The 9,969-nt window shown below is 39.0% G+C and overlaps 2 pseudogenes; both read right to left on the reverse strand.

Moving 5' to 3' along the window:
• Window positions 1-9,579, reverse strand: part of LOC136281011 (tetratricopeptide repeat protein 28-like) — a 57,206-nt pseudogene extending 47,627 nt beyond the window's left edge.
• Window positions 1,251-4,908, reverse strand: LOC136281020 (tetratricopeptide repeat protein 28-like; annotated as a pseudogene).
• Window positions 9,580-9,969: the final 390 nt, after the last annotated feature.

The following is a 9,969-nucleotide window of genomic DNA, read 5'->3' on the forward strand; positions in this document are numbered from 1 at the left end:
AGACCTTTGTTTTGGTTTTGGTTTGAAAATGTTAAATGAAAAATAGAAACAAAAACAAAAATACGCACTTTGAGGTTGGAGAGCATCACAGTCCCAATTAATTTATTACTTTGAATCTTTTTGTGTATTTTATTTTCAGTAATCACAGTAAGGGCAAAAGAGTGCCCAATGCCAAAATTTCGACTCGGCAGAAGACAATTCTTGAACAGATTAGGTTACTTTCTGCAGCAAAGTGCAGCAGCAAACACAGTTACTGCTGTAGATATTTCACCTCTAATTCTTAAAGGGCTGGCAGACGAATAAAATCTATGTTTGTTGAGTTCCAGACATCTCTTTTCAGGTTACACTCTGAGCATCCCTTTGAATGGAGCTCCTTGGGTCTAACACAAATATTACTGCAGATCACACTGCCATAATGCTCTAACAGCTGATATGCAGCTGATCTCTGGTGACACTTTCACACCTTTATTACACTGTGATCAGCTGTCATCACAGATATATCTGACTTGCCCATCCATTTTTGCTGATCATTTGACTTTTTCTCTTTTTGTCTTTTTAATTCGTGCACAAACATAAAAAAAAAATATCTGAAGACGAATTTTTTCCTGAAGAATTCATTTCAAGCAGCCACCACATATGATCACTATTTTACCAAGAGAAAAAACCTTTGCCAATCAGGAGTATTATGTATGCTCAGTTAGAAATAAATTAACAAACCAAACCTCACATGCCTTCGATATTACTCTTTCATCTAGGTTTCAAATAACTTGCTTATAAAGTAATTTGTCAGGAATATGATTAATAAGAGCAGTGCTCAGAAAAAGAATTGTAGGGATATCCTTTCTTGAGGACACTTTTTGATTATTTTGGTTTTTGTTTTTCTTCATCCAATCCAAAGCACTTCAGGGAATTAACCTTCAAACGTCTAACAACTCTTCACCAAAGTGGAGGTGGCTAGTGGTTGATATTTATTCCTGCAACAATTACAATATGTGCGTGGGCAAATCCAGTGCAAGTTGCTCGGAGGTAGATGGCAAAGGCTGTACGGCATTTGAGTAGCCAATCAGAGGGTGCATATGGTAAATATCCTCCATTAGCCATCGACACCCACCTGAAAAGTTGTTAATTATTCAATGTTTATTAGCACCGAACGTCCTTTTGGGGAACATATATGGCCAACTGTTAAGAAGTCTTTTGGTTTGGGACTATCTGAACTACTAAACAACGTAAACTGCAACTGTAAACTCACACTTGTTTAATGGCTTGGATTGTAATACAACTTGTTAGGCTTAACTTCACAACTCAACTGTTCAGCTGATAACTGCTCCACTGCCTACGAGAATGTTGCTCACGTTATTTTAAGGTGACCAAGCTAGAACTGACAGGAGATTGGTAGTCGGTCATCAAACTATCACCCGTTATTAATTTATGCTTACGTAGTGCCTTGCACAGTAGGTTGTAACCAAACTGCGCTTGTCCAAAGAGATGATCAGCATAAAGACCTAACATCAAATAAACATCGTCAAAATCTTTTTCATGTTAAAAGGTTCGCTGTCCTTCGCGGGTCTCCAGGCCAAAATAAACGAACGTGAGCAATATAAACATTACTAGGTACAACTTTAAGGAAATTCATGTAACTGTAACATTGATATGTTTACAGAAACACTGTTTAAAGGTAGGTGCGTAACAATAATTTACAACAAGAGTAAACAGTTCGTATTTGGAGAAGGGCCAACTGATGTTAATGCCTACTTTCCATGAATTAACAGGAAACTAGCAAGTGATTCCAGTCACACTGATGGAATAACATTTTACAAGCTGTAAAACAATAGCCACAATTATTATTAGCTGTAAACATTGGTTTGGCATGGCTTGGGTTAAAGTAGCAAAAAAAAACAACTTCAGATCGTGGTACTAAATCAGTGATTATAAAAATTCCAGGAAGAAATAGCCTGTGAAAGACTGGTATTAGGTCAAATGAGTGAATATCAAAAATAATGACTCGGCTTCTTAATTAAAAGTACCTCCAAAAAGGGAAGATTGTACTTTAAAAACAAATCAGTTCAAGCATATGCATATGAATTTGAAGTAGGTCATTTCCGTGTACCCTAAAACCATACCAAAAACAAATCTCTAAACTACTCCAATGCAATAATTCCCCGCGTTTATACTTAAAAGCCAATGCTGAAGTCGAAGCACTTCCTTCAATAAAATACTTACTTGCATTCTAAAATAAACATGAGCAATCATTCAACTACTTGTTTGATATCAACAGTCAACTTATACAACACCTGCCGATGAAAACAGTATACAAGAATATTCTAAGTAAGCTATAACAACCTAAAAATCAAAATACCAATCCAATTAATATTTAATGAGTTGAAATTAGTTCAGTGGATCCCGTAATCTTAATCTTTAACACTATATAAAGTTTGGCTCCCCATCCTCGCATCTGATTCTGCTGAGTTGCAACCTCTGTGCGGAGGGAGAAGCTTTCGATGTTATCATTTCTGACTGAAAAATGTAAACTAATTTTTTCCTGCCCTGATTTAGGACTGGTCTCTTTATTTATTAAACAGGACACTAAAGCTAACCACGCTCAGGGCCTACAGTGGCTTCACAGATTTCCTTACTAAAAACGTGAGGGTGCTAGGCCCTCCGCTGCCTGTGTAGAGTCCACATTTTTGAAACCTAAACTCTTACTTGTTATTAAATTCAAAACCAATATATTTGTACGGTTAAATCATGTGTATGTATGCTATCAAGTTGATTATCAAATTTGATAAGTTACAACATATAAAATCAAACCAATGACTATGGTTTGTTACGATTTGTCAAAGAACAAGCGGATCAAAAAAAAAAATTCTGTCAACTAACATTCATCTTTCGCTATGCAAATAGAGCCAGATTATTTCCAAACTCCTAAATTTGATAAGTTACAACATATTAAATCCAACCAGTGACTATGGTTTGTTACGATTTGTCAAACATGAGCAGATAAAAAAATTTTTCCTAGTAACATTGATCTTTTGCTATGCAGAGAGCCAGATCATTTCCAAACTCCTAAATTTTTATTTATTTCATGCTATTTGAAATACAGAATGGTACCGGCCATGGCACTGAAAGGGTTTATCACATCAAGATCCATTCCCATGTTAATCTTAACTGACGGACAATGACAGTTGTAGTTTTCATTTATCATCTTCGGGCAGCGACCATCTATGGGTAGAAAAAGAACAACACCATTGGAAACTTCTTGTATTTTGAAAAATAAAGGAAATCACCATGCAGTTTGTTTTGTTTCGATTGTTTTTTCGTTGGCTGGAGTACATTTTGTACTGCTTATACAGTGGCTAGAAAACTCAACAATTTCTATCCAATTTGGGTGGGTTGGGAAGAGAGTCTTATTGCAATAGAGAATGCAGATGAATGAAGTGAGTAAAATTTGACGTCAAGACTAAGCACTTTAAGAGTATTAAGAGCATTAAAGGAAAATATCAAAACAAGTTATATTTACATTCAGCGGCGACTAGACTGAATCAGTTCCATTTAGCTCCAGAGTGACATCATCCCCAATGAGAACAAATGGTGCCCAGTACTTTACTTCCCCGAACTCTTCAGACTCTCTCATACATTTCATGGCTTGGTTAAGAGCTTCACTGACCCTCCTTCCTTTAACTAGTTCTTTATAGAAATGTTTCATGAACCGGAAAGTGGCTTCGTCATCAATTCCCCAGAGGGACACCAAAACGGACCGAGCCCCAGCACCTAAAAATGCTCGAGAAATACCAACCACTCCCTCAGCCTTTATTTCTCCATGAGCACTATGACAGCAAACTCAACACAACCAACCTTGCCCGCAGCTTAGCTTCCAATACATCCGCCATCGTCAACAAAAAGTCTTTCTCCTCAGAATGATGGGATTCCTCAGCAGGGTTTGGGGCCAAAATAATTTCTCCTGTATCCATTTTGCCATGTGCGGCGATGTGCACCAAAGCAACCCTGGATAGTCGCTTTAAGACTTCTCCTTTAGTCGCCATTTTTCCAATGAGGGGAGCCGTTCTTAGGATTCTTCCAATCATCTCTACTTCTTTCTTTGCATATGGCAGCTCACACAACTTTCTCCCTTTATAGAGAACTTCCTCTAGGTACGGATCTCCCACGAGAAGGGCGCCTGTCTTATTGTGGAAGTCAGCTGGAGAATCGGTAATTAATTTCAAAGTGGTCAAGGACGGAATCAATCTGATCTTTAGAGACTCACACAGATACTCCTGTTTTGGGTTCATCAGTGCTGCATAGGGTACCAAACATAATGGACCTTCTGGAACGAGAACGAGGTCATTTCCATGAACCAGGTCAGCAACAGGAGCAATGATAAGGTCAAAAAAGCTCTTTAAGCTTTCCTGTGGTGAAAGAGGCCGAGAAATATTGACAGGGGCCCTGTCAGTCCTGCACCCCACCTCACGTGACTCATCAAGTGAGCGATTTTCGATTTTAACGCCAGCACGTACACCAATTTCGTCCAAGGTGGTATGGTGTAGAGTCGAAAGGAAGGTTCTCACGTCTTCTTCGGAAACATAGTCTCTTACCTCTCTTCTCCTCAAGGTGACTTCTTCATCTTTCCTTATGACCCAGAAAATTATTTCTTGTTTATTGAGAGCTATGAAAACTGTTGTCGAATGAATGGATCTAAGAGAGGAACCAGTCGACTTCTCTGAGGAATGAGACCAAGAGTATACGTCTTGACACCCATAATTTTCTTCCATGAGATCTTTTAGAGCCTGCGCCCTTCAATCCTCAGCAACACGCAAGGCATCATTAACTTCACCTTGGTTTAAATGGAGACACCACAAACTATTGTACATATTGTTATACGTATCGCGGTAGCTAATTTTCCACTCGTCATTAAACTGGAGATGAGCCCTTATTTCATTCAACTTTGACAAACTGGAACTAAAGTAGTCACGGGCTTTCAAAAATGAACTTCGATCTTTAGAGATGTGGTTAAGCATAAAATAGGCATTGCCAAGATTTCCATAAGCCTGTCCTTCTCCATCTTTATCCCCCACTTCTTTTGCAATTTGTAGACGATGCTCATGATACTTGATTGCCTTATGAAAATCGCATAACTTCTGATAGGCATTGCCAAGATTTCCATACGCCCGTCCTTCTCCAGCTTTATCCCCCACCTCTTTTGCAATTTGTAGACGCAGCTCATGGTACTGGATTGCCTTACGAAAATCGCCTAAGCTCTGATAGGCATTACCAAGATTTCCATAAGCTCGCCCTTCTCCAGCCTTGTCCCCCACCTCTTTCGCAATATGCAGACGATGCTCATGATACTCGATTGCCCTGTGAAAATCGCCTAAACTCTCATAGGCATTGCCAAGATTTCCATATGTCCCTCCTTCTCCAGCTTTGTCCCCTACTTCTTTTGCAATTTGTAGGTCACGCTCACAGTACTCAATTGCCTTATGAAAATTGCCTAAGCTTTGATAGGCATTGCTAAGATTACAATAAGCCTTTCCTTCTCCCGCTTTGTCCCCCACTTCTTTAGCAATTTGTAGGTGATGCTCATGATATGCGACTGCCTCATGAAAATCACTCAGGCACTGATAGGCATTGCCAAGACCTCCATAAGCCTGTCCTTCTCCAACTTTATCACCCTCTTCTTTTGCAATTTGTAGATGACACTCATGGTACTCGATTGCCTTATAAAAATCGCCTAAGCTCTGATAGGCATTGCCAAGATTTCCATAAGCCCGTCCTTCTCCAGCTTTATCCCCCACCTCTTTTGCAATTTGTAGACGACGCTCATGGTACTTGATTGCCTTATGAAAATCGCCTAAGCTCTTATAGGCATTGCCAAGATTTCCATAGACCTTTCCTTCTCTAGCTTTATCGCCCACCTCTTTTGTAATTTGTAGTTGACGCCCATGGTAATGGATGGCTTTATGAAAATCGCCTAAGCTCTGATAGGCATTGCCAAGATTTCCATAAGCTCCTCCTTCTTCATCTTTGTCCCCCACTTCTTTTGCAATTTGTAGATGACGCTCATGGTAGTCTATTGCCTTACGAAAATTGCCTAAGTTATCATAGGCAATGCCAAGACTTCCATAAGCCCCTCCTTCTCCCGCTTTGTCTCCCACTTCTTTTGCAATTTGTAGACAATACTCATGGTACTCGATTGCCTTATGAAAATCGCCTAAGATTAGATAGGCAGTGCCAAGAATGCCATAAGCCTCTTCTTCTCCAGCTTTATCCCCCAATCCTTTTGCAATTTGCAGGTGATGCTCATGGTACTTAATGACCTCACGAAAGTTGCCTGAGCTCTGATAGGCGTTGCCAAGGTTATTAAAAGTCTCTCCCTCTCCAGCTTTGTTGTTGGGTCTCAACTTTTCGGTATTTTGCAAATATTCACCTACCCTCCAATATGAAAGAAAAAAAAAGCAGTTTTTGTGAGAAAAAAAATAGAGATAATCCAGCGATCATAAAAGCACAAAAAGTTCCCTTCTTCATTCAAAATAAAGATCCTCATTTGCATTCACCTTTCTACCTTTAGGCTTATTCAAAATATCCGTACAATTCAATGTAAATAATGTTTTTATTAAACAAATGGCTTATTTGATTGGAGACTTGAGAAATGTGTACATAGCTTGATAGATTACATTGAACTTGACCCTGGATGAGTTTTATTGCAAATGCTTTCCCGGTCCTTACCCACAGCTTATCCCTAAACTATGAAAAAAAAGACCAAAAAACAAAAAACAAGTAATCTTTTGGGATATCCTTCTCTTCAAGCTGTCTTAAGGCTGGTTTCCACTAGCGACGGAGTCGGAGTTGTAGTTGTAGTCGTAAGGGCACTTCCGACTGGGTGAAAACTAAAAATCAGAGTCATGAGCGGAGTCATAAGCTCAACGGCCGGAAGAATCAGAACGGCTTCATTTTCTTCTGATTGTGCTTTGGAATCCGATGCTTACGATCAGTGAAAAACTTCATTGAAGGCAGAAGCGGAAGATCAAACCAGCTGGATTTCAACTTGATTGCATTAATCTGCACTTCTCAATAACGACTCCGACTCCGTTGTAAATGAAAACCAGCCTTTAGGTTATGCCTTATAATCGGCCGTTAAGCTTTCTACATAAGAAATTGATATTAAAGTGAAGAAATTATGTTAAACTCGCCCGTCATAGTTTGAGGATCAGTAACAAATGCTGTTACAAATAACAAACGGCCGTGTTTCCCCCTCCTTCTACACTCCACAGAGCACTATAACCTAAACAAACATATCCTAACATAGGTCTTAATAGACCCGAGGGCCGTAAAGAGGTTTAAATGAAAAATTCATCCGGCTAATGGCCTTAAGATTTCTACACCTCTTTTTTTTCAATTTCGCAAACTCGGAAATTACAGATTTACAGATTTTGAGTTCATTTCACCAATTACAGATTTCAATTCAACACCTTTCTATATTTTGCGTAGCAAAATAAACTTCTTTTAAGCAATCTTCTTTTGAATAAACTTCCTTTAAACCGGGCTTAACCGGATGTAAATTAGAAACAGAGAACTTAAAAACTAAATTTTTCATAGGATTAAATTTGTGCTACATTTTAAGTCAACAAACATTGGTTTAAGCAGCTCCTGTGTGGCTACCGTTTCATTTCCGTTTTAACATTACTTCCGGTTTTACACACCGTTGCGTGTCACGTGACAGTCTCTTGGGGATTGCACATGCTTTGACATTTTAGAGAGAGTTTTACCTTCGTGTAGCTGTTTTGGCTCGCAAAACAGTTCTTTGACGTTACTATGATCGCGAATGTAATGTGATCGTTATTGCGACTTCCCTTTTTTTGTACGTTATTTTGTAACGCTACACACAGATTAAAAGCGAAAGCTAGATTCTATAAAGGAAAATAGTTCAAACTGTGTTTGACAAAACATCTTTGAAACATGTTTAAGTTTTGTTCTCAATGGGTTATAAACCTGATAATGACCAATGATGCCTCACTTAAAAGAAAATAAAGTGAAAGTATCCACCTAAAGATGGCAGACTAACCAGCAGTTTTTTTCCGGTTAGGCTCTAACTAACAGCTCTGAAAACCATGCAATATTTGCAGCACACTTAAGCTTCTTGTTTCCCATCTTCGAGTCGTTGTATTAGGTTTGCTTTCAAACAAAATTTAAGGTCATGATCTTTATTTACAGTTAACTTGCAAATATGTAGCTCTAGTCTAAGCAAGAAAGATTTCATAGTAGAAAACTGCTAATGTTCACATTCAGTGTTTTCAAACCTGGAGAGCTGTCTTGTTTTCGATCTTGATCTCTCTTGCCTTGAGGAACCTCCATAGCTGAAAAATAACACGCCGAGCGCTTCAGCGATCAGTTTACCGAATTTATCAGTTGAAGTTCAAGTTAAACATGCCACAATACGAAAGGTAAAATCGGAGGTTTCTTTGGACACCTTTATCTCTAAAAAGCTTCATTCCCTGATAATTTGTCCCTTACATGACAATCTTATGTTCAAATTAAAGAATTTAGCTGCGGCACAGTTTGAATAACCGTAAATATAAAAAGGGAAACCTCCCAGCTGAAAGCGACCGGGGGCAGAAGGAATGTCCCTTCATTAAGTGAAAATGGAAATGATTTGAATCAGTATTCCAGAGACAGAAAGAGGGATTCTCATCGATTGCAGTGATTTGGTAGTTTTACTCAGTGTTCTTTGATTATGTCTATCGCTGCCAGTTACCTATTACAATTATAGTAACCATGGTGAAATATTTTTAAAACCGAGTTAATTTGTATACTATTCAATGCGAGTCAATGTGACTGCACAGACGGTCAAATCAAATTACGAACGTCTACACAACGTGGAACACACTTACATGCGTTAGACATGATTAGCAGCCGATAAGAGAGACAAAAGCGGTAGATTTGCGAAGACAAGCAACCTACGGAATTGTTACAACCGCTTGATCAACATAACAACACCTCTCTTCCTTGAGTTCATGACACGCTTGGTTTGTTCTGAAAATGGTTTACATGCCAGCATAGCGAGCTCCCGAGCCGATTTTTTCACAAGTAAGTCTCTGTCCAAAGATTTTCACAATAGTCTAAGCGCTCAGAAGTTTCTCATCGAGATTTCTGACAAAACGAAAGGTATTGACCTCGAGCTCGAAGGTTTATCGAACTGATCCTGAACCCTTACATTATCTTCAGACTCGACTAACTCGATCTTGCTTCGCTTTTGGTTTACACTAGAATAACATACGACTGTACACACGATGATAGTTACACTGAAGCAGGTTGTTCGGGGGCATCTCCGCAATCGAGGCTACTGCAAACGACAACTGTCATCAAAACATCTTCTAAACCGCTGCACTTAGTCTTACCTGGAACACAGAGGCAAGGATTCAACCAATCTGTTACTCGAAACTCTGGAAAAATTCACCCACAACTCGAGTTCCTTTCTTTCGGCTGATGCGCAAAACTAGATGATTTGTAGATAACTGTAGAGCACTTTTACAAACCAGAAATTCGAAAAGACGAGAGGTGGAAGACGAATGACCTTTGATTACTCGCATTCCTTGGTTCCTAGAATTTTAGTATGAAATCGTGACATTCTCTTAAGTTAAATAATCATATGACATCACAACGGATATCAGGTTTCCTAACGCGCCACTTGTTGAGGTCTTTGCCGTACTCTTCGGTTACATTCCTCTGACTCATATTTATTCAGTGGGTAAGTTTATCTTGGTAAGATCGTTGTCATTTTCATGATTTTCCGAATAGAAGATAAATCAAACCGACAAATTTTCCCAAAATAGGAAACCTGTTTAAAATTCTAATTCAGTAGATTAGAGACAAGCCAAGGACTGGGCGAGTTAAAGTCAGTGGTCACTATTTCCTGATCCACAGCAACTCTTTCGCTAATTTCCATTATCCGAGAGGGTGACAAAAATTAAGGCTGAC

The sequence above is a fragment of the Pocillopora verrucosa genome, chromosome 5 (assembly GCF_036669915.1).
Source record: "Pocillopora verrucosa isolate sample1 chromosome 5, ASM3666991v2, whole genome shotgun sequence".
Classification (NCBI taxonomy): Eukaryota; Metazoa; Cnidaria; class Anthozoa; order Scleractinia; family Pocilloporidae; genus Pocillopora; species Pocillopora verrucosa.